This window comes from Leucopleurus acutus (genome assembly GCF_964270905.1).
Source record: "Leucopleurus acutus genome assembly, chromosome: 17".
In the NCBI taxonomy this organism is placed as follows: Eukaryota; Metazoa; Chordata; class Mammalia; order Artiodactyla; family Delphinidae; genus Leucopleurus; species Leucopleurus acutus.
The window spans coordinates 29,786,561-29,809,557 of record NC_139159.1 but is presented as its reverse complement, the minus strand read 5'-3'; positions in this window follow the sequence as shown (position 1 = coordinate 29,809,557).

Genomic DNA, 22,997 nt, shown 5'->3' with positions numbered 1-22,997 from the left:
ACCTGAAACTTACACAATAAAAAAAGACCAAAACTAATCTTTAGAGGTAAAGTGACAGATCAAAATTAAGAAAAATATTACAACCACAATGTGAAAAAAATACACAGTGTTCTCCATTAACAAAATAGAGCATCTTGCTTTTTTATTATTTTATTTTTATTTTTTTAACATCTTTATTGGGGTATAATTGCTTTACAATGGTGTGTTAGTTTCTGCTTTATAACAAAGTGAATCAGTTATACATATACATATGTTCCCATATCTCTTCCCTCTTGCGTCTCCCTCCCTCCCACCCTCCCTATCCCACCCCTCCAGCTGTCACAAAACACCGAGCCAATATCCCTGTGCCATGTGGCTGCTTCCCACTAGCTATCTACCTTACTACATTTGTTAGTGTGTATATGTCCATGACTCTCTCTCGCCCCGTCACAGCTCACCCCTCCCCCTCCCCATAACCTCAAGTCCGTTCTCTAGGAGGTCTGCGTCTTTATTCCTGCCTTATCCCTAGGTTCTTCATGACATTTTTTTTCTTAAATTCCATATATATGTGTTAGCATACGGTATTTGTCTTTTTCTTTCTGACTTACTTCACTGTGTATGACAGACTCTAGGTCTATCCGCCTCATTACAAAGAGCTCAATTTCGTTTCTTTTTATGGCTGAGTAATATTCCATTGTATATATGTGCCACATCTTCTTTATCCATTCATCCGATGACGGGCACTTAGGTTGTTTCCATCTCCGGGCTATTGTAAATAGAGCTGCAATGAACATTTTGGTACATGACTCTTTTTGAATTTCGGTTTTCTCAGGGTATATGCCCAGTAGTGGGATTGCTGGGTCATATAGTAGTTCTATTTGTAGTTTTTTAAGGAACCTCCATACTGTTCTCCATAGTGGCTGAACCAATTCACATTCCCACCAGCAGTGCAAGAGGGTTCCCTTTTCTCCACACCCTCTCCAGCATTTATTGTTTCTAGATTTTTTGATGATGGCCATTCTGACTGGTGTGAGATGATATCTCATTGTAGTTTTGATTTGCATTTCTCTAATGATTAATGATGTTGAGCATTCTTTCATGTGTTTGTTGGCAGTCTGTATATCTTCTTTGGAGAAATGTCTATTTAGGTCTTCTGCCCATTTTTGGATTGGGTTGTTTGTTTTCTTGTTATTGAGCTGCATGAGCTGCTTGTAAATTTTGGAGATTAATCCTTTGTCGGTTGCTTCATTTGCAAATATTTTCTCCCATTCTGAGGGTTGTCTTTTGGTCTTGTTTATGGTTTCCTTTGCTGTGCAAAAGCTTTGAAGTTTCATTAGGTCCCATTTGTTTATTTTTGTTTTTATTTCCATTACTCTAGGAGGTGGGTCAGAAAGGATCTTACTGTGATTTATGTCATAGAGTGTTCTGCCTATGTTTTCCTCTAAGAGTTTGATAGTTTCTGGCCTTACATTTAGGTCTTTAATCCATTTTGAGCTTATTTTTGTGTATGGTGTTAGGGAGTGATCTAATCTCATACTTTTACATGTACCTGTCCAGTTTTCCCAGCACCACTTATTGAAGAGGCTGTCCTTTCTCCACTGTACATTCCTGCCACCTTTATCAAAAATAAGGTGTCCATATGTGCATGGGTTTATCTCTGGGCATTCTATCCTGTTCCATTGATCTATCTTTCTGTTTTTTTTTTTTTTAACATCTTTATTGGGGTATAATTGCTTTACAATGGTGTGTTAGTTTCTGCTTTATAACAAAGTGAATCAGTCATACATAAACATATGTCTTCCCTGTTGCGTCTCCCTCCCTCCCACCCTCCCTATCCCACCCCTCCAGGCTGTCACAAAGCACCAAGCCAATATCCCTGTGCCATGCGGCTGCTTCCCACTAGCTATCTACCTTACTACGTTTGTTAGTGTGTATATGCCCATGACTCTCTCTCGCCCTGTCACAGCTCACCCTTCCCCCTCCCCATAACCTCAAGTCCGTTCTCTAGGAGGTCTGCGTCTTTATTCCTGCTTTACCCCTAGGTTCTTCATGACATTTTTTTTCTTAAATTCCATATATATGTGTTAGCATACGGTATTTGTCTTTTTCTTTCTGACTTACTTCACTCTGTATGACAGACTCTAGGTCTATCCACCTCATTACAAATAGCTCAATTTCATTTCTTTTTATGGCTGAGTAATATTCCATTGTATATATGTGCCACATCTTCTTTATCCATTCATCCGATGACGGGCACTTAGGTTGTTTCCATCTCCGGGCTATTGTAAATAGAGCTGCAATGAACATTTTGGTACATGACTCTTTTTGAATTTTGGTTTTCTCAGGGTATATGCCCAGTAGTGGGATTGCTGGGTCATATGGTAGTTCTATTTGTAGTTTTTTAAGGAACCTCCATACTGTTCTCCATAGTGGCTGAACCAATTCACATTCCCACCAGCAGTGCAAGAGTGTTCCCTTTTCTCCACACCCTCTCCAGCATTTATTGTTTCTAGATTTTTTGATGATGGCCATTCTGACTGGTGTGAGATGATATCTCATTGTAGTTTTGATTTGCATTTCTCTAATGATTAATGATGTTGAGCATTCTTTCATGTGTTTGTTGGCAGTCTGTATATCTTCTTTGGAGAAATGTCTATTTAGGTCTTCTGCCCAGTTTTGGATTGGGTTGTTTGTTTTCTTGTTATTGAGCTGCATGAGCTGCTTGTAAATTTTGGAGATTAATCCTTTGTCGGTTGCTTCATTTGCAAATATTTTCTCCCATTCTGAGGGTTGTCTTTTGGTCTTGTTTATGGTTTCCTTTGCTGTGCAAAAGCTTTGAAGTTTCATTAGGTCCCATTTGTTTATTTTTGTTTTTATTTCCATTACTCTAGGAGGTGGGTCAGAAAGGATCTTGCTGTGATTTATGTCATAGAGTGTTCTGCCTATGTTTTCCTCTAAGAGTTTGATAGTTTCTGGCCTTACATTTAGGTCTTTAATCCATTTTGAGCTTATTTTTGTGTATGGTGTTAGGGAGTGATCTAATCTCATACTTTTACATGTACCTGTCCAGTTTTCCCAGCACCACTTATTGAAGAGGCTGTCCTTTCTCCATTGTACATTACTGCCACCTTTATCAAAGATAAGGTGTCCATATGTGCATGGGTTTATCTCTGGGCTTTCTATCCTGTTCCATTGATCTATCTTTCTGTTTTTGTGCCAGTACCATACCATCTTGATAACTGTAGCTTTGTAGTATAGTCTGAAGTCAGGGAGCCTGATTCCTCCAGTTCCTTCTTTCGTTCTCAAGATTGCTTTGGCTATTCGGGGTCTTTTGTGTTTCCATACAAATTGTGAAATTTTTTGTTCTAGTTCTGTGAAAAATGCCAGTGGTAGTTTGATAGGGATTGCATTAAATCTATAGATTGCTTTGGGTAGTAGAGTCATTTTCACAATGTTGATTCTTCCAATCCAAGAACATGGTATATGTCTCCATCTATTTGTATCATCTTTAATTTCTTTCATCAGTGTCTTATAATTTTCTGCATACAGGTCTTTTGTCTCCTTAGGTAGGTTTATTCCTAGATATTTTATTCTTTTTGTTGCAATGGTAAATGGGAGTGTTTTCTTGATTTCACTTTCAGATTTTTCATCATTAGTATATAGGAATGCCAGAGATTTCTGTGCATTAATTTTGTATCCTGCCACTTTACCAAATTCATTGATTAGCTCTAGTAATTTTCTGGTAGCATCTTTAGGGTTCTCTATGTATAGGATCATATCATCTGCAAACAGTGACAGCTTTACTTCTTCTTTTCCGATTTGGATTCCTTTTATTTCCTTTTCTTCTCTGATTGCTGTGGCTAAAACTTCCAAAACTATGTTGAATAATAGTGGTGAGAGTGGGCAACCTTGTCTTGTTCCTGATCTTAGTGGAAATGCTTTCAGTTTTTCACCATTGAGGATGATGTTTGCTGTGGGCTTGTCATATATGGCCTTTATTATGTTGAGGAAAGTTCCCTCTATGCCTACTTTCTGCAGGGTTTTTATCATAAATTGGTGTTGAATTTTGTCAAAAGCTTTCTCTGCATCTATTGAGATGATCATATGGTTTTTCTCCTTCAATTTGTTAATATGGTTTATCACATTGATAGATTTGCGTATATTGAAGAATCCTTGCATTCCTGGAATAAACCCCACTTGATCATGGTGTATGATCCTTTTAATGTGCTGTTGGATTCTGTTTGCTAGTATTTTGTTGAGGATATTTGCATCTATGTTCATCAATGATATTGGTCTGTAGTTTTCTTTCTTTGTGACATCCTTGTCTGGTTTTGGTATCAAGGTGATGGTGGCCTCGTAGAAGGAGTTTGGGAGTGTTCCTCCCTCTGCTATATTTTGGAAGAGTTTGAGAAGGATAGGTGTTAGCTCTTCTCTAAATGTTTGATAGAATTCGCCTGTGAAGCCATCTGGTCCTGGGCTTTTCTTTGTTGGAAGATTTTTAATCACAGTTTCAATTTCAGTACTTGTGATTGGTCTGTTCATATTTTCTATTTCTTCCTGATTCAGTCTTGGCAGGTTGTGCATTTCTAAGAATTTGTCCATTTCTTCCAGATTGTCCATTTTATTGGCATAGAGTTGCTTGTAGTAATCTCTCATGATCTCTTTTATTTCTGCAGTGTCAGTTGTTACCTCTCCTTTTTCATTTCTAATTCTATTGATTTGAGTCTTCTCCCTTTTTTTCTTGATGAGTCTGGCTAGTGGTTTATCTATTTTGTTTATCTTCTCAAAGAACCAGCTTTTAGTTTTATTGATCTTTGCTATTATTTCCTTCATTTCTTTTTCATTTATTTCTGATCTGATTTTTATGATTTCTTTCCTCCTGCTAGCTTTGGGGTTTTTTTTTCCTCTTTCTCTAATTGCTTGAGGTGCAAGGTTAGGTTGTTTATTCGAGATGTTTCCTGCTTCTTAAGGTGGGCTTGTATTGCTATAAACTTCCCCCTTAGAACTGCTTTTGCTGCATCCCACAGGTTTTGGGTCGTTGTGTCTCCATTGTCATTTGTTTCTAGGTATTTTTTGATTTCCTCTTTGATTTCTTCAGTGATCATTTCATTATTAAGTAGTGTATTGTTTAGCCTCCATGTGTTTGTATTTTTTACAGATCTTTTCCTGTAATTGATATCTACTCTCATGGCGTTGTGGTCAGAAAAGATACTTGATACAATTTCAATTTTCTTAAATTTACCAAGGCTTGATTTGTGACCCAAGATATGATCTATCCTGGAGAATGTTCCATGAGCACTTGAGAAAAATGTGTATTCTGTTGTTTTTAGATGGAGTGTCCTATAAATATCAATTAAGTCCATCTTGTTTAATGTATCATTTAAAGCTTGTGTTTCCTTATTTATTTTCATTTTGGATGATCTGTCCATGGGTGAAAGTGGGGTGTTTAAGTCCCCTACTATGAATGTGTTACTGTCGATTTCCCCTTTTATGGCTGTTAGTATTTGCCTTATGTATTGAGGTGCTCCTACGTTGGGTGCATAAATATTTACAATTGTTATATCTTCTTCTTGGATCGATCCCTTGATCATTATGTAGTGTCCTTCTTTGTCTCTTTTAATAGCCCTTATTTTAAAGTCTATTTTTTCTGATATGAGAATTGCTACTCCAGCTTTCTTTTGATTTCCATTTGCATGGAATATCTTTTTCCATCCCCTTACTTTCAGTCTGTATGTGTCTCTAGGTCTGAAGTGGGTCTCTTGTAGACAGCATATATAAGGGTCTTGTTTTTGTATCCATTCAGCTAATCTGTGTCTTTTGGTGGGAGCATTTAGTCCATTTACATTTAAGGTAGTTATCAATATGTATGTTCCTATTCCCATTTTCTAAATTGTTTTGGGTTCATTATTATAGGTCTTTTCCTTCTCTTGTGTTTCTTGCCTAGAGAAGATCCTTTAGCATTTGTTGTAAAGCTGGTTTGGTGGTGCTGAACTCTCTCAGCTTTTGCTTATCTGTAAAGGTTTTAATTTCTCCATCAAATCTGAATGAGATCCTTGCTGGGTAGAGTAGTCTTGGCTGCAGGTTTTTCTCCTTCATCACTTTCAGTATGTCCTGCCACTCCCTTCTGGCTTGTAGGGTTTCTGCTGAGAGATCAGCTGTTAACCTTATGGGGATTCCCTTATGTGTTATTTGTTGTTTTTCCCTTGCTGCTTTTAATATGCTTTCTTTGTATTTAATTTTTGACAGTTTGATTAATATGTGTCTTGGCGTATTTCTCCTTGTATTTATCCTGTATGGGACTCTCTGTGCTTCCTGGACTTGATTAACTATTTCCTTTCCCATATTAGGAAAGTTTTCAACTATAATCTCTTCAAATATTTTCTCAGTCCCTTTCTTTTTCTCTTCTTCTTCTGGAACCCCTATAATTCGAATGTTGGTGCGTTTAATGTTGTCCCAGAGGTCTCTGAGACTGTCCTCAGTTCTTTTCATTCTTTTTTCTTTATTCTGCTCTGCAGTAGTTATTTCCACTATTTTATTTTCCAGGTCACTTATCCGTTCTTCTGCCTCAGTTATTCTGCTATTGATCCCATCTACAGTATTTTTAATTTCATTTATTGTGTTGTTCATCGTTGCTTGTTTCATCTTTAGTTCTTCTAGGTCCTTGTTAACTGATTCTTGCATTTTGTCCATTCTATTGTCCATTCTATCTCCAAGATTTCGGATCAACCTTACTATCATTATTCTGAATTCTCTTTCAGGTAGACTGCCTATTTCCTCTTCATTTCTTAGGTCTGGTGCATTTTTATCTTGCTCCTTTATCTGCTGTGTGTTTTTCTGTCTTCTCATTTTGCTTATCTTACTGTGTTTGGGGTCTCCTTTTTGCAGGCTGCAGGTTCGTAGTTCCTCCTGTTTTTGATGTCTGTCTCCAGTGGCTAAGGTTGGTTCAGTGGGTTGTGTAGGCTTCCTGGTGGAGGGGACTAGTGCCTGTGTTGTGGTGGATGAGGCTGGATCTTGTCTCTCTAGTGGGCAGGTTCACGTCTGGTGGCCTTATTATGATTTTAGGCAGCCTCTCTGCTAATGGGTGGGGTTGTGTTCCTGTTTTGCTAGTTGTTTGGCACAGGTTGTCCAGCACTGTGGCTTGCTGGTCGTTGAGTGAAGCTGGGTGCTGGTGTTAAGATGGAGGTCTCTGGGAGATTTTCGCCATTTGATATTATGTGGAGCTGGGAGGTCTCTTGTGGACCAGTGTCCTGAAGTTGGCTCTCCTACCTCAGAGGCAGAGCCCTGACTCCTGGCTGGAGCACCAAGAGCCTTTCATCCACACGGCTCAGAATAAAAGGGAGAAAAAATAGAGGAAATTAGTAGAAGTATGAGGAAAGAAAGAAGGAAAGGAGGGAAGGAAGGAGGGAAGGAAGGAAGAAAGAAAGAAAGAAGCAAAGAAGGAAAGAAGGCAAGAAGGAATGAAAGGAGGGAGGGAGGGAGGAAGGAAGGAAGGAGGGAAAGAAGGAAAAACAGAAAGAAAGAAGATACAGTAAAAATAAAATAAAGTATAATAAAGTTATTGAATTTAAAAAATTCTTATTTAGAAAAAAAAAAAAAGGAAGGGATAGAACCTTAGGACAAATGTTGGAAGCAAAGCTATACAGGCAAAATCTTACACAGAAGCATACACATACACCCTCACTAAAAGAGGTAAAGGGGGAAAAATCATAAATCTTGCTGTCAGAGACCACCTCCTCAATTTGGGATGATTCGTTGTCTAAAGGAGGGAAGGAAGGAAGGAAAGAAAGAAAGAAAGAAAGGACGACGGTAAAGTATAATAACGTTCTTAAAATTAAAATTGATTATTAAGAAAAGAATTTTAAGAAAAAACCATGGACGGATAGAACCCTAGGACAAATGGTGGAAGCAAGACCATACAGACAAGATCTCACACAGAAGCATACACATACACATTCACAAAAAGAGGAATAGGGAAAAAAATCATAGATCTTGCTCCCAAAGTCCACCTCCTTAATTTGGGATGATTGGCTGTCTATTCATGTATTCCACAGATGCAGGGTACATCAAGTTGATTGTGGAGCTTTAGTCCGCTGCTTCTGAGGCTGCTGGGAGAGATTTCCCTTTCTCTTCTTTGTTCTCACAGCTCCCAGGGGCTCAGGTTTGGATTTGGCCCTGCCTCTGCGTGTAGGTCGCTGGAGGGCGTCTGTTTTTTGGTCAGACAGGACGGGGTTAAAGGAGCCGCTGATTCGGGGGTTCCGGCGTACTGAGGCCCGCGGGGAGGGAGGGGCACGGAATGCGGGGCGGGCCTGCGGCGGCAAAGTCCGGCGTGACCCTGCACCAGCCAGAGGCCCGCCGTGCGCTCTCCCGGGGAAGTCGTCCCCGGATTCCGGGAACCCGGCAGTGGCGGGCTGCACAGGCTCCGCGGAAGAGGGGCGTGGAGAGCGACCTGCGCTCGCACACAGGCACCTTGGTGGCGGCAGCAGCAGCCCCAACATCTCCCGCCCGCCTCTGGGGTCCGCGCCTCCAGCCGCGGCTTGCGCCCGTCTCTCCATCTTGCTTTTTTAAATTCATAATGGGAAACAACAAATTTCTCCACTACAAATTAATCAAACAGGGAAAGGAAAGGAAATCAAAGATTTTACATTCTAGATGTGCTATTACTAAAGATGTTTACATTTACTGGATAATTCTTTGGTTTGATATTTCACAGTGTCCTTGTAAGATTAGCAGAGAAAATTCAGGAAATATCCCACAGTAACCATTGTAACAAAAATATATTTAGAAGTTATTGAAAATTTGTCTTCACATTTTATGAAAATTCACCTTTAATCCCCTTGTAAATAACCACAATTATTGATGACCATATACATTCCTTTAACTTACTCTTTATTTTCCGCTCAAGAAAATATTCTTTTTCTGTTTCTCCATGGTGAAGATAAATCAAGAAGGAAATCAACATTGGTAACAACATAACTATATTCTGCTTATATAGTTTTTCTTGAGTTTTTAATAGAATATAGCATCTTCATAGTTTCTTCTTTAGCACCATGTTGAGCATTTAAAACACATTAGCTAATATGTTACTGACCATAATTTCAGTCTTTCATTCATTGTCTTTGATTACTACCAGGGAAAACTTTGTTGAGCTTATATATGAGTTTAATTTTTCTAGCCATCTTCATAGGCAACTTTAAAAAAAACTTATTAAACATCATGCTAGCTATATACATATTTAGATATAGAAATGATTTATCTTGATAAATATTAGATGGAGTCTTGATAGCAAAGTTCCATTGTTCCATATTAATTTTAGTTGTGAATTAACTTCTTTTTATGTACCTTTTCAGGATTGACTTAGAATTTTTTATTTTTTAATGAAGATTTAAACCTTGAGCACAAACCCACCAAAATCTACAACATAAGAAATGTCCTGCTCTTTTTTTTTTTTCCCACAGCATCCCGCCTGGTATCCATACATATTTTCTCTACGTCTGTGTCTCTGTTTCTGATTTGTAAATATGATCGTCTATACTAATTTTTTCAGATTCCACATATATGTGTTAATATACAATATTTGTTTTTCCCTTTCTTACTTACTTCATTCAGTATGACAGTCTCTGTGTCCATCCATGTCTCTACAAATGACCCAATTTCATTCCTTTTTATGGCTGAGTAATTCCATTGTATATATGTACCACATCTTGTTTATCCATTCCTCTGTTGATGAACATTTAGGTTGCTTCCATGTCCTGGCTACTGTAAATAGTGCTGCAGTGAACATTGGGATGCATGTGTCTTTTTGAATTATGGTTTTCTCTGGGTATATGCCCAGTAGTGGGATTGCTGGGTCATATGGTAGTTCTATTTTTAGTTTTTTAAGGAACCTCCATTCTGTTCTCCATAGTGGCTGTATCAATTTTCATTACCACCAACAATGCATAAGGGTTCCTTTTTCTCCACACCTTCTCCAGCATTTATTGTTTGTAGATATTTTTTCACACACACACACACAGACACACACACACACACATTGTATTTTATTTTTACAAGAGATAAATAAACTGACACCAAGCATTGTAAATGGATGACCACAGCACAACAAAAGCAACAATGATTGCAATTACAAAACACGAAACACACTCATACTATGTCATAATATTGACAGTCAGTCCAGTAATCCTCCACTGTAACAGATCCTTTACTTTGCAGTGAAAATTGATTTGTATATTTTTTGCCTCTGAGTCCTTGTGGGATTTATTTATTTATTTATTTATTTTTATTCAAACAGAAAGTCACAAAAATTATAATCATCCTCATCAGTTGACTCAGTACCATGTAATTATTTTTTTTCATCTTGATCTTTTGTTAGCACTTTTATGAATTCATCAGTTTCCCATTAGAGTTCTGAAAATGCTTATTCATTCAGTTCAGCAGTAGAGTCAGTTACCAGAAACCTGTACTTGTCAGAGTCTTTTCCATGAATTCCTTGAAGATGAAACCCTTTTATAGGAACATTTTTGCAAAAGCATCAGAGTACACCAAGAACTGTCTGTAAATGACAAAAGACTTAAAAATGACCACAAAGATTTGATGGAAGTTCATAATAATGCAATTAACAAGGAAATTTAGCTATTTCTGAGATATACATTTTAAAGTAATAACTAGAATTATGACTTATAACATTATACCAGAATATATAATATTTTTAGAAATTTCATGTAATGTCTGAAACATTTATATTAACATATTTCCACACAAATAACCCAAAGAAAGTTTAGTATCAGTTGCTTTTTTTGTTTCTTTGTTTGTCTTTTTATACTGCAGGTTCTTATTAGTCATCAATTTATGCACATCAGTGTATAAATGTCAATCCTAATCGCCCAATTCAGCACACCACCATCCGCACCCCACCGCGGTTTTCCCCCCTTGGTGTCCATACGTTTGTTCTCTACATCTGTGTCTCAACTTCTGCCCTGCAAACCAGTTCAACTGTACCATTTTTCTAGGTTCCACATACATGTGTTAATATACGATATTTATTTCTCACTTTCTGACTTACTTCACTCTATATGGCACTCTCTATATCCATCCACATCTCAACAAATGACTCAATTTCGTTCCTTTTTATGGCTGAGTGATACTCCACTGTATATATGTACCTCATCTTCTTTATCCATTCGTCTGTTGATGGACATTTATCTGGCTTCCATGACCTGTCTATTGTAAATAGTGCTGCAATGAACATTGCGGTGCATATGTCTTTTTGAATTATGGTTTCCTCTAGGTATATGCCCAGTAGTGGGATTGCTGGATCATATGGTAATTCTATTTTTAGTTTTTCAAGGAACCACCATACTGTTCTCCATAGTGGCTGTATCAATTTACATTCCCACGAACAATGCATCAGTGTTCCCTTTTCTCCACACCCTCTCCAGCACTTGTTGTTTGTAGATTTTCTGATGATGCGTAGTCTAACTGGTGTGAGGTGATACCTCATTGTAGTTTTGATTTGAATTTCTCTAATAATTAGTGATGTTGAGCAGCTTTTCATATGCTTCTTGGCCATCTGTATGTCTTCTTTGGAGAAATGTCTATTTAGGTCTTCTGCCCATTTTTGGCTTGGGTTGTTTGTTTCTTTAATATTGAGCTGCATGAGCTGTTTATATATTTTGGAGATTAATCCTTTGTCCGTTGATTTGTTTGTGAATATTTTCTCCCATTCTGAGGGTTGTCTTTTGGTCTTGTTTATGGTTTCCTTTGCTGTGCAAAAGCTTTGAAGTTTCATTAGGTCCCATTTGTTTATTTTTGTTTTTATTTCCATTACTCTAGGAGGTGGATCAAAAAACATCTTGCTGTGGTTTATATCAAAGAGTGTTCTTCCTATGTTTTCCTCTGAGAGTTTTATAGTGTCTGGTCTTACATTTAGGTCTTGAATCCATTTTGAGTTTATTTTTGTGTACGGTGTTAGGGAGTGTTCTAATTTCATTCTTTTACATGTAGCTGTCCAGTTTTCCCAACACAACTTATTGAAGAGACTGTCCTTTCTCCATTGTATATCTTTGCCTCCTTTGTCATAGATTAGTTGACCATAGGTGCGTGGGTTTATCTCTGCCCTTTCTATCTTGTTCCATTGATCTATGTTTCTGTTTTTGTGCCAGTACCATATTGTCTTGATTACTGTAGCTTTGTAGCACAGTCTGAAGTCAGGGAGTCTGATTCCTCCAGCTCCGTTTTTTTGCCTCAAGACTGCTTTGGTTATTTGGGGTCTTTTGTGTCTCCATACAAATTTTAAGATGATTTGTTCTAGTTCTGTAAAAAATGCCATTGGTTATTTGATAGGGGTTGCACTGAATCTGTAGATTGCTTTGGGTAGTATAGTCATTTTCACAATATTGATTCTTCCAATCCAAGAACATGGTATATCTCTCCATCTGTTGGTTCATCTTTAATTTCTTTCATCAGTGTCTTATAGTTTTCTGCATACAGGTCTTTTGTTTACCTAGGTAGGCTTATTCCTAGGTTTTTTCTTCTTTTTGTTGCAATGGTAAATGGGAGTGTTTCCATAATTTCCTTTTCAGATTTTTCATCATTACTGTATAGGAATGCAAGAGATTTCTGTGCATTAGTTTTGTATCCTGCAACTTTACCAAATTCATTGATTAGCTCTAGTAGTTTTCTGGTGGCATTTTTAGGATTCTCTATGTATAGTATCATGTCATCTGCAAACAGTGAGAGTTTTACTTCTTTTCCAATTTGTGTTCCTTTTATTTCTTCTTCTTCTCTGATTGCCGTGGCTAGGACTTCCAAAACTATGTTGAATAATAATGGTGAAAGTGAACATCCTTGCCTCACTCCTGATCTTAGAGGAAATGCTTTCAGTTTTTCACCATTGAGAATGATGTTTGCTGTGGGTTTGTCATATATGGCCTTTATTATGTTGAGGTAGGTTCCCTCTATGCCCACTTTCTGGAGAGTTTTTATCATAAATTGTTGTTGAATTTTGTCAAATGCTTTTTCTGCATCTATTGAGATGATCATATGGTTTTTATTCTTCAATTTGTTAATATGGTATCACATTGATTGATTTGCATATATTGAAGAATCCTTGCATCTCGGGGATAAATCCCACTTGATCATGGTGTATGATCCTTTTAATGTGTTGTTGGACTCTGTTTGCTAGTATTTTGCTGAGGATTTTTGCTTCTATATTCATCAGTGATACTGGTCTGTAATTTTCTTTTTTTGTAGTATCTTTGTCTGATTTTGGTATCAGGGTGATGGTGGCCTCATAGAATGAGTTTGGGAGTGTTCTTTCCTCTGCAAATTTTTGGAAGAGTTTGAGAAGGATGGGTGTTAGCTCTTCTCTAAATGTTTGACAGAATTCACATGTGAAGCCATCTGGTCCTAGACTTTTCTTTGTTGGAAGATTTTTAATCACAGTTTCAATTTCATTACTTGTGATTGGTCTGTTCATATTTTCTGTTTCTTCCAGGTTCAGTCTTGGAAGCTTATACCTTTCTAAGAATTTGTCCATTTCTTCCAGATTGTCCATTTTATTGGCATAGAGTTGCTTGTAGTAATCTCTTAGGATGCTTTGTATTTCTGCGGTGTCTGTTTTAACTTCTCCTTTTTCATTTCTAATTTTATTGATTTGAGTCCTCTCCCTCTTTTTCTTGATGAGTCTGGTTAATGGTTTATCAATTTTGTTTATCTTCTCAAAGAACCAGCTTTTAGGTTTATTGACCTTTCCTATTTTCTTTCTTTCTATTTCATTTATTTCTCCTCTGATCTTTATGATTTCTTTCCTTCTGCTAACTTTGGGTTTTGTTTGTTCTTCTTTCCCTAGTTCCTTTAGGTGTAAGGTTACGTTGTTCACTTGAGATTTTTCTTGTTTCTTGAGGTAGGCTTGTATAGCTATAAACTTCCTTCTTAGAACTGCTTTTGCTGTATCCCATAGTTTTTGGATCATCATGCTTTCATTGTCATTTTTCTCTAGGTATTTTTTTATTTTCTCTTTGATTTCTTCAGTGATCTCTTGGTTATTTAGTAACGTATTGTTTAGCCTCCATGTGTTTGTGTTTTTTACGTTTTTTTCCCTGTAATTCATTTCTAAGCTCATAGCATTTTGGTCAGGAAAGATGCTTGATATGATTTCAATTTTCTTAAATTTACTGAGGCTTCATTTGTGACCCAAGATATGATCTATCCTGGAGAATGCTCTGTGCGCACTTGAGAAGAAAGTGTAATCTGCTGTTTTGGGATGGAATGTCCTATAAATATCAACTAAATCTATCTGATCTATTGTGTCATTTAAAGTTTCTGTTTCCTTATTTATTTTCATTTTTGATGATCTGTCCATTGGTGTAAGTGAGGTGTTAAATTTCCCGCTATTATTGTGTCACTGTCGATTTCCTCTTCTATAGCTGTTAGCAGTTGCCTTATATATTGAAGTGCTCCTATGTTGGGTTCATATATGTTTATAATTGTTATATCTTCTTCTTGGATTGATCCCTTGACCATTATATAGTGTTTTCCTTGTCTCTTGTAACATCCTTCATTTTAAAGTCTATTTTATCTGATATGAGTATTGCTACTCCAACTTTCTTTTGATTTCCATTTGCATGGAATATCTTTTTCCACACCCTCACTTTCAGTCTGTATGTTTCCCTAGGTTTGAAGTGGGTCTCTTGTAGACAGCATATAGATGGGTCTTGTTTTTGTATCCATTCAGTCAACCTGTGTCTTTTGGTTGGAGCATTTAATCCTTTCACATTTAAGGTAATTATCAATATGTATGTTTCTATGACCATTTTCTTAATTATTTTGGGTTTGTTTTTGTAGATCCTTTTCTTCTCTTGTGTTTCCCACTTAGAGAAGTTCCTTTAGCATTTGTTGTATAGCTGGTTTGGTGGTGCTGAATTCTCTTAGCTTTTGCTTTTCTGTAAAGCTTTTGATTTCTCCATCGAATCTGAATTAGATCCTTTCCGGGTAGAGTAATCTTGGTTGTAGGTTCTTCCCTTTCATCTCTTTAAGTATATCATGCCACTCCTTTCTGGCTTGTAGAGTTTCTGTTGAGAAATCAGCGTTAACCTTATGGGAGTTCCCTTGTATGTTATTTTTCGTTTTTCCCTTCCTGCTTTCAATAACTTTTCTTTGTGTTTAATTTTTACCAATTTGATTACTATGTGTCTCAGTGTGTTTCTCCTTGGGTTTATTTGTATGGGACTCACTGTGCTTCCTGGACTTGGGTGGCTATTTCCTTTCCCATGTTAGGGAAGTTTTTGACTATAATCTCTTCAAATATTTTTTCTTGTCCTTTCTCTCTCTCTTCTCCTTCTGGGACCCCTATAATGCAAATTTTGTTGCATTTAATGTTGTCCCAGAGGTCTCTTAGGCTGTCTTCATTTCTTTTCATTCTTTATTCTGTATTCTGTTCCTCAGCAGTGAATTCCACCATTCTGTCTTCCAGGTCACTTATCCGTTCTTCTGCCCCAGTTATTCTGCTATTGATTCCTTCCAGTGTAGTTTTAATTTCAGTTATTGTATTGTTCATCTCTGTTTGTTTGTTCTTTATTGTTCTAGGTCTTTGTTAAACATTTCTTCCATCTTCTCAATCTTTGCCTCTATTGTTTTTCCACGGTCCTGGATCATCTTCACTATCATTATTCTGAATTATTTTTCTGAAAGGTTGCCTATATCCACTTCACTTATTTGTTTTTCTGGGGTTTTATCTTGTTTCTTCATCTGGTACATAGCCCTCTACCTTTTCATCTTCTTTATCTTTATGTGAATGTGTTTTTTGTTCCACAGGCTGCAGGACTGTAGTTCTTCTTGCTTCTGCTCTCTGCCCTCTGGTAGATGAGACTATCTAAGAGGCTTGATGGGAGGGACTGGTGGTGGGTAGAGCTGACTGTTGCTCTGGTGGGCAGAGCTCAGTAAAACTTTAATCCACTTGACTGTTGATGGGTGGGACTGGGTTCTCTCCCTGTTAGTTGTTTGGCCTGAGGCAAACCAACACTGGAGCCTACCTGGGCTCTTTGGTGGGGCTAATGACAGTCTCTGGGAGGGCTCACACCAAGGAGTATTTCCCAGAACTTCTGCTCTCAGTGTCTTTGCCCCCACAGTGAGCCACAGACCCCCCCTCCCGCCTCTGCAGGAGACCCTTCAACACTAGCAGGTAGGTCTGGTTCAGTCTCCCCTGGGGTCACTGCTCCTATCCTTGGGTACTGATGCGCACACTACTTTGTGTGTGCCCTCCAAGAGTGGAGTCTCTGTTTCCCCCAGTCCTGTTGAAGTCCTGCAGTCAATTCCCACTAGACTTCAATGTCTGATTCTCTAGGAATTCTGACTCCCATTGCCGGACCCCCAGGTTGGGAAGCCTGATGTGGGGCTCAGAACCTTCACTCCAGTGGGTGGACTTCTGTGGTATAAGTGTTCTCCAGTCTGTGAATCACCCACCTACCAGTTATGGGATTAGAATTTATTGTGATTGCGCCCCTCCTACCGTCTCATTGTGGCTTCTCCTTTGTCTTTGGATGTGGGGTTATCTTTTTTGGTGAGTTGCAGTGTCTTCCTGTCAATGATTGTCCAGAAGCTAGTTGTGATTCTGGTGTTCTCACAAGAGGGAGTGAGAGCACGTCCTTCTACTCTGCCATCTTGGTTCCCCCTTCCTGTTCTTTCTTTAATGGACTTGGGAACTGTATGGTTTTTGTCATTTAGGAAAAGAAAAAGAAATTCCTCTTGTTAATATTTGTCCTCATCTCCTCTCTAAAAACTTAACACAAAATATTTACTTACACTTACATAATGCTCTATGAATGATAGAGTTAAAATGTTTCTTTAATTTTAAAACATCAAATGTCTTGAACATGTAAAGTCCATGATTTCTTTACCAACATAATAAAGGTTGTTTTCGTTTTTTTGGGTTTTTCTTTTTCCTAATATTTTTATTTTTTTTTATTTTTTATTTAACATCTTTATTGGAGTATAATTGCTTTATCATGGTGTGTTAGTTTCTGCTTTATAACAAAGAGAATCAGCTATACATATACATATATCCCCTCTCTCTTGCATCTCCCTAGTCCACCTCTCTAGGTGGTCACAAAGCGCCAAGCTGATCTCCCTGTGCTGTGCAGTCCTTTTCTTTCATTACATACCTTTTCTCAAACTAAGTTTACTAAGTTATAGTTGCATCAAACTAAGGCAGAAACATTTGATTTTTGTGATTGCCATTATAATAAAACACATGAGGAACAATAGAAAATTTAAAAGGCCACCAGTGTTCTTATGCCTGGTAATGCTCATTCATCTCAAAAAGCTGAAATCTAACCCACAGCATAAACATTTTTCCTTAAAATAAATGTTCAATTAAAATATCTTTAATTGCTATTAATTTTCTATTTTTTCAGTATCCTCTATTTCCAAATTTTCTACAATGAATGTGTATTATTTTAATGAAGAAAAGTTGTAAAATAAATAAAATCAATGCTACATGATTCATCTAATATGAATTAAAATAGATGTTGTTAAATGTAACTAAGCATTAAATTAAAGTGGTTTTACAATTTTAATTTCATGTGAAATAAAATGAAAAATAAGATAATTGGGATTAACTAAAAGGTTTCAAATGGTTGCTAAGTTCTTCTCAAACAATTATTTAGAAACTAAAATTTCTTCCTCAAAGGATGTGATAAAACAATTCGTGTTTAAAGTGCCTATGCTTACAAATTTGGTTTGCAATATCTTCAAGATTTGGCTTTGTAAATATCATAAATTTTAGAAAATGCTCATATAGTTTGGTAAGTAGTCTTAAACTGTCTGAAATTGGGAAAACAAACAAACATTTCTAGAAACAAAACAAGTAATGAATAGAGGTTTAGAAAAGCTTTTGCACACACAGACTGATTTATATCCAAATAAGAAAAAAATATTGTACAACACAGTCTCTGAAAATCAGACTGTTGTGATTATTTCTAATTTTTCATCAATAGGCACATGAGGAGAAAATATTTTTGTAACTTCTTTGTATTGCTGTAAGTATATAAATTATGGAAAGACTTAGAAAAAAGGTAAAACCAAAATTCTCAAACTGAATCTATGTTTGCACAGACAAAACTGAAGAGATATGCAAGAGATTTTTTTAAACAATCTAACTAGAAGTAAATCTTGAGCTGAATTATTTTAGAAAAGTTCTTCAAATTGGATCTTTTCCTTTATAGAAATAAATAGACCTTCACATTGATGTTACAATATAATCCTGACATGCAAAATAACTGCCTATTTAACATGTAGTTAAAATATATACTTGCAAAAAACAGTATACTAGAGCTAAATAAATATTTCCTGATTTTTAATAGATTATGATATAAAATATACAGCAGTATATTATTGAAGTGATCAATACTTTAGAAATATACACAGCAAATAATATTCAATTAACCCCTGGTGAAAAATATCTCATATAGAAATATTCTTCCAATCACAAGAAACCGGCAAACCAGAAATCCAAGCTTTCCAAAACTGTAACAATCAGAAGGAAACATATTATTATAACAGCCTATAATACTACATAGCTAGGATGTTAATAAATTAGATAAAATTAAGAGAAGATCTACTAAGACCTTCAAGTCAATAATAAAAATTACTCCATAAAAATTATGTTTCCCCAAAGAATGAGTACTTTGAATTTGGTCAAATGGAGACCAAAAAGTTAATTTTAATAATTAAAGATTTTTAAAAGTGTGATGAAAATCTGTAAAATCATAAAAGGAATAGGTAGGGTAATTGTTAACTTTTTCACCAAATTCTGATGTACTCCAGCCTCAGTAAATTCTGCCCCACCAACCTCCACCCCAAGACTGAAAGAAAAAGCTTTCAAAAAATTTTTAATCAAGTGTCATATTGATGAACCCATTTCCACCAAAATTTGATCTAAAATTTGATCAACATGAATCTAAAGGCCAAATCTTAGTGGATGTTAAGCAGAATGAAGAGTATCTGGAGCAAAATTCTTAACTTCCTACTGAAAAAAGCAAAATTCTCTCAACAAAGTATCTTTGGTGACAAATATCTCTCTTCTTTCAACAATATATTTTCTCCTTTTCTAAGTCAGCCTTTATCAAAGATGAAATCAAAATATATCACTAGCCACTGAATAACCTTACCCAGGACTGTTAAGTAGGTTCATAATTTAGAAAATATCATTTAAAATAAACATTTCAAACAGAAGTATTTAAAGGTTAGGGAGCATTGACAAAGAGCTGAAGTTTGATTACAAAAGATCTTACAAACCCAGAGTTTCATTTCCCTGTCCAAAACATCTAGACTCAAAATAATTTCTGCACAACATTTATATATTATAAATTATTCTAAGTCAGTATTTTAAAATATCTTTTATCTTGGGCTCAAAATATTTTTATGTAAATCTATCTCTTTTTTAGTGTGCTAAAAAAGAAATCTGATTCTGTTTACCTGAATTCTCTTAGAATCTGTCTTTCAAGAAGGGTATCCCTACACAAAATATTTTTTTCCCATCATCAAAGGTAAGTAGGCAAAGTATTATAATATTCACTTCCTGTTTATGCATACACAGTTTTTTCTAATCAACCACTGGCAGCAGGGTGTAGGTACAATACATTATAGATCATTTTTGTTTCCACATGATCCTCTTAACAAATGGAGCTCCTACTATTTAAAAGTCCCTTATTAATCCATGCTGGGGTTTTTTTGTTTTTTGTTTTTTGTTTTTTTTTTTTTGTGGTACATGGGCCTCTCACTGTTGTGGCCTCTCGCGTTGTGGAGCACAGGCTCCGGACGCGCAGGCTCAGCGGCCATGGCTCACAGGCCCAGCCGCTCCGCGGCATGTGGGATCTTCCCGGACTGGGGCACGAACCTGTGTCCCCTGCATCGGCAGACGGACTCTCAACCACTGCGCCACCAGGGAAGCCCTAATCCATGCTCTTTTATCTGAGCTAATGTGTCTCTAGAACAAATAAATTCAACTTTGGTTTGAAGAGTTAAATCCAGATTTTTCCTGCTGTTTCTAAAAACTAAACAACTAAAGATTATTGTCATTTTCACTCACAACTTTTCAACCATGGAATTTCTGTGCCAATCATGAAAAGGCTGAACTCTTTTTTTTTAAGATAATATTTACTAATGGTAATCTCTAGAAAAAGATAGCAATTCACAAATTCTACTTCTTGGGACTCCTCTGACAATGAATAGAGCTAGTGTTCCTTCCATCTATTATCCTCTCATTACTACTTTAACCATTAGTGAATCCACTCTAAAAATAGTGCTTTTTAATTTAATTAGAATTTAAAACTTCTTTCTTTCCTTCATTTATTTTTTTCTCTTTCCTATATCTTTTTTTCTTCCCTGTTCCCTCACTGACCTTCTTTGCAATATGACATGTTGGTACGAAGTGATCAAGGCAAATTGCAAAAGGCCACAGACTTTGGTTTATGGAGGAGTTAATCATCACCCTTTTCCTCTCTCTTCTTCTCTGAAATTCACCTACATAATCACACACAAACAATATATCAGTCAGGTTCCACAGATGACACATTCAGAGAGTATAAATAGACCTCAAAGGGACTGTTTGCCAGAGTGTAGGCAAGGTTAAGGGAACCCAGGGACCAGCAACAGAAGAAAGGCATTATCCGCAGAGTCCTGAAGGGGCAAAAGGAGAATTCGGGTTATTTGAACTTGGTGAGATCTATCGCCGTAGGAATGGAGCTTAACAAGAGTGGTGTTCATAGGTAAAGGAAGAGAAGCCCTGACAAACACAGACTCTGCAAGAAGAGAACGGGGTGGGGAGAACATCAATACTTCAACCTCGTTCTCACCCGCTCTTCCATCTCCTGCCAGTAGGTGACCACTGGTTGAACCAAATAAAAGCTAAAGGGCAAAGGAGGTAAGGCAATGTGGTGCTTAGAGTTCAGTCTACAAGGATTGCAGGTCCAACAGAGAAGAGCAGAAAATCACAGGGGAGAGGGGAAAGGCCAAATGGAGAAATACTAATGTTCACAGACACACATAAACTCACACACTCCTTCCTAGTCACACAGTTCATACATTCAATTCATAAATTACCACAGATTGGTGGATGCACTGAAACGGCTGGGTATTTTAGAAAGAGAAAAGAAAGAAAGTTCCAGTTGTAGTTTCAATAGCAGGCTCTCATCAAATTCCATTTTCATTGTTCATAATCCAGAGATGTGACATATCTTCCTTTTTGCACACAGAGATTACCTGCTTTTCGAAAAGATTTCCTTTGCTTAGCAGTGTTCTGTTTTGTTTTTTCTTAGACAAAGTGTATTAATTTTACAACTTAACTGAGGTATGATTGAACTACAGTGAAGTGCACATATGTAAATTGTACAGTTCTATCAGTTTGACAAATGTATACACCCATGAAACTATCACCATAATCAAGTTCACAATTATTTCTCTCTCTCTAAATTTTCTTCCATCTCTTTTGTAATCCAGCTCTCCCTCTACCCAGATCCAATTAGCAGTTTTTAACAAATGATTCCATACTGATGCATCCCAACGTCCAGGAAAATGGCAAAACTTTACCAGTTATTCTTTATATCATTCATATCACATCATTGCTGTGTTAATAACCATGGTTTATTGACTCTCTTCTTCCCTAACAACATATTTGTAAATTTGTATGTGTTAACTGATACAGCATTTAAAACAGCCTCCTGAGAGAGAGAGAGAGTAAGAATTTTTAGGACACTTTTTTTTAGGAAAAGAATTTTTAGGAAAGAATTAACATTCACAGGTTAAGTAACTCTTTCAATCTCACTTTGCTAGTAATGGTGCAGCAGGGGATTCAAACTCCATTCTTTCCAATACCAAAGCCTGTTAGTTTCTTACTATATTATACTGCCGTTCCTTGGATACCAAGTTATCTTCTCAGTTTATGTCTTGAGTTCAGAGAACTTGCACCTAAGCAACATTCAAAGCACTCTCTTAATATTGAAGCTCTTGTTCAGAGTAATCTCAATTTATACATTTTTACATGTATATACCAACTTGCACAGAAAGTCATTCATTCTAAACCCCTCATTAGTACATTAGCATAACAGTATTTAACTTATTTTTACTAAAGCTATAATTTATACAAGTCAGTTCACATTATTAATGTTATATATTTTTATCATATTATTGAAAGTTCTATTAATAGTTATGATAATCATCTACTGATATTAATGGCAAATGACAAATGGTATCTATGATGGAGAGAAGAAACTAATATGATGGTAAGAAAGACCATCTGGAAGTTTACTTCAAAGGCCTGTGTAGGAGAGATGCTGTTAATAGCAATAGAAAGGAAAGAATGGAGATGAACAGGGTTGGGGATCTCAGTTATAAATGAAAATGTGGGGTCACGTGTCCAAAAAAGCAGGGGAAAAGTGTCATTAAAGGTACTGAAACATAAACCTTTTTCTTTCTTCCATAGTTTCTCTCCTGGTCTGTCATGGTGGTTTTATTTGCTATGTGCCATCACTTCACATGCATTTAACCCTCCAATAACTCCACAAGTTAGGTAAACTATTATTATTCCAAGTTTATATCTGGCATACTTTACCTTTTGCAAAAGAAAACTGACTGAAACTTTCATCTGATGCAGAAGTCAATACTGTTTGCAGCAACCGCTTCCAGTAGCCATATGGAAACTCTTGCCTTTTTTCAGGAAAATTCTCTTTTAAAATATATTTCCTTTATTTAGTATTGCTATCTTAGTATTGCTATCTTTAGAAGGATAGATATATTCAAAGAAGGATAGATAGGTAAGGCAGGGCTTGCATACATATGGGTTTTAAACACAAACTTGGTACATTTTACTTTTCTTACAAAGTACTTCTTAAATAATAAATGAGAATTCCACAAGTGTGTCCCATGAGCGAAATGAATTAGAAGAAATCCACACTTCACAGTTGAAGAAATCAGCTTATCTAACTGCACACTCCAGTGAAGCTGATTTGAGTGGGGAGTTGTTTTGA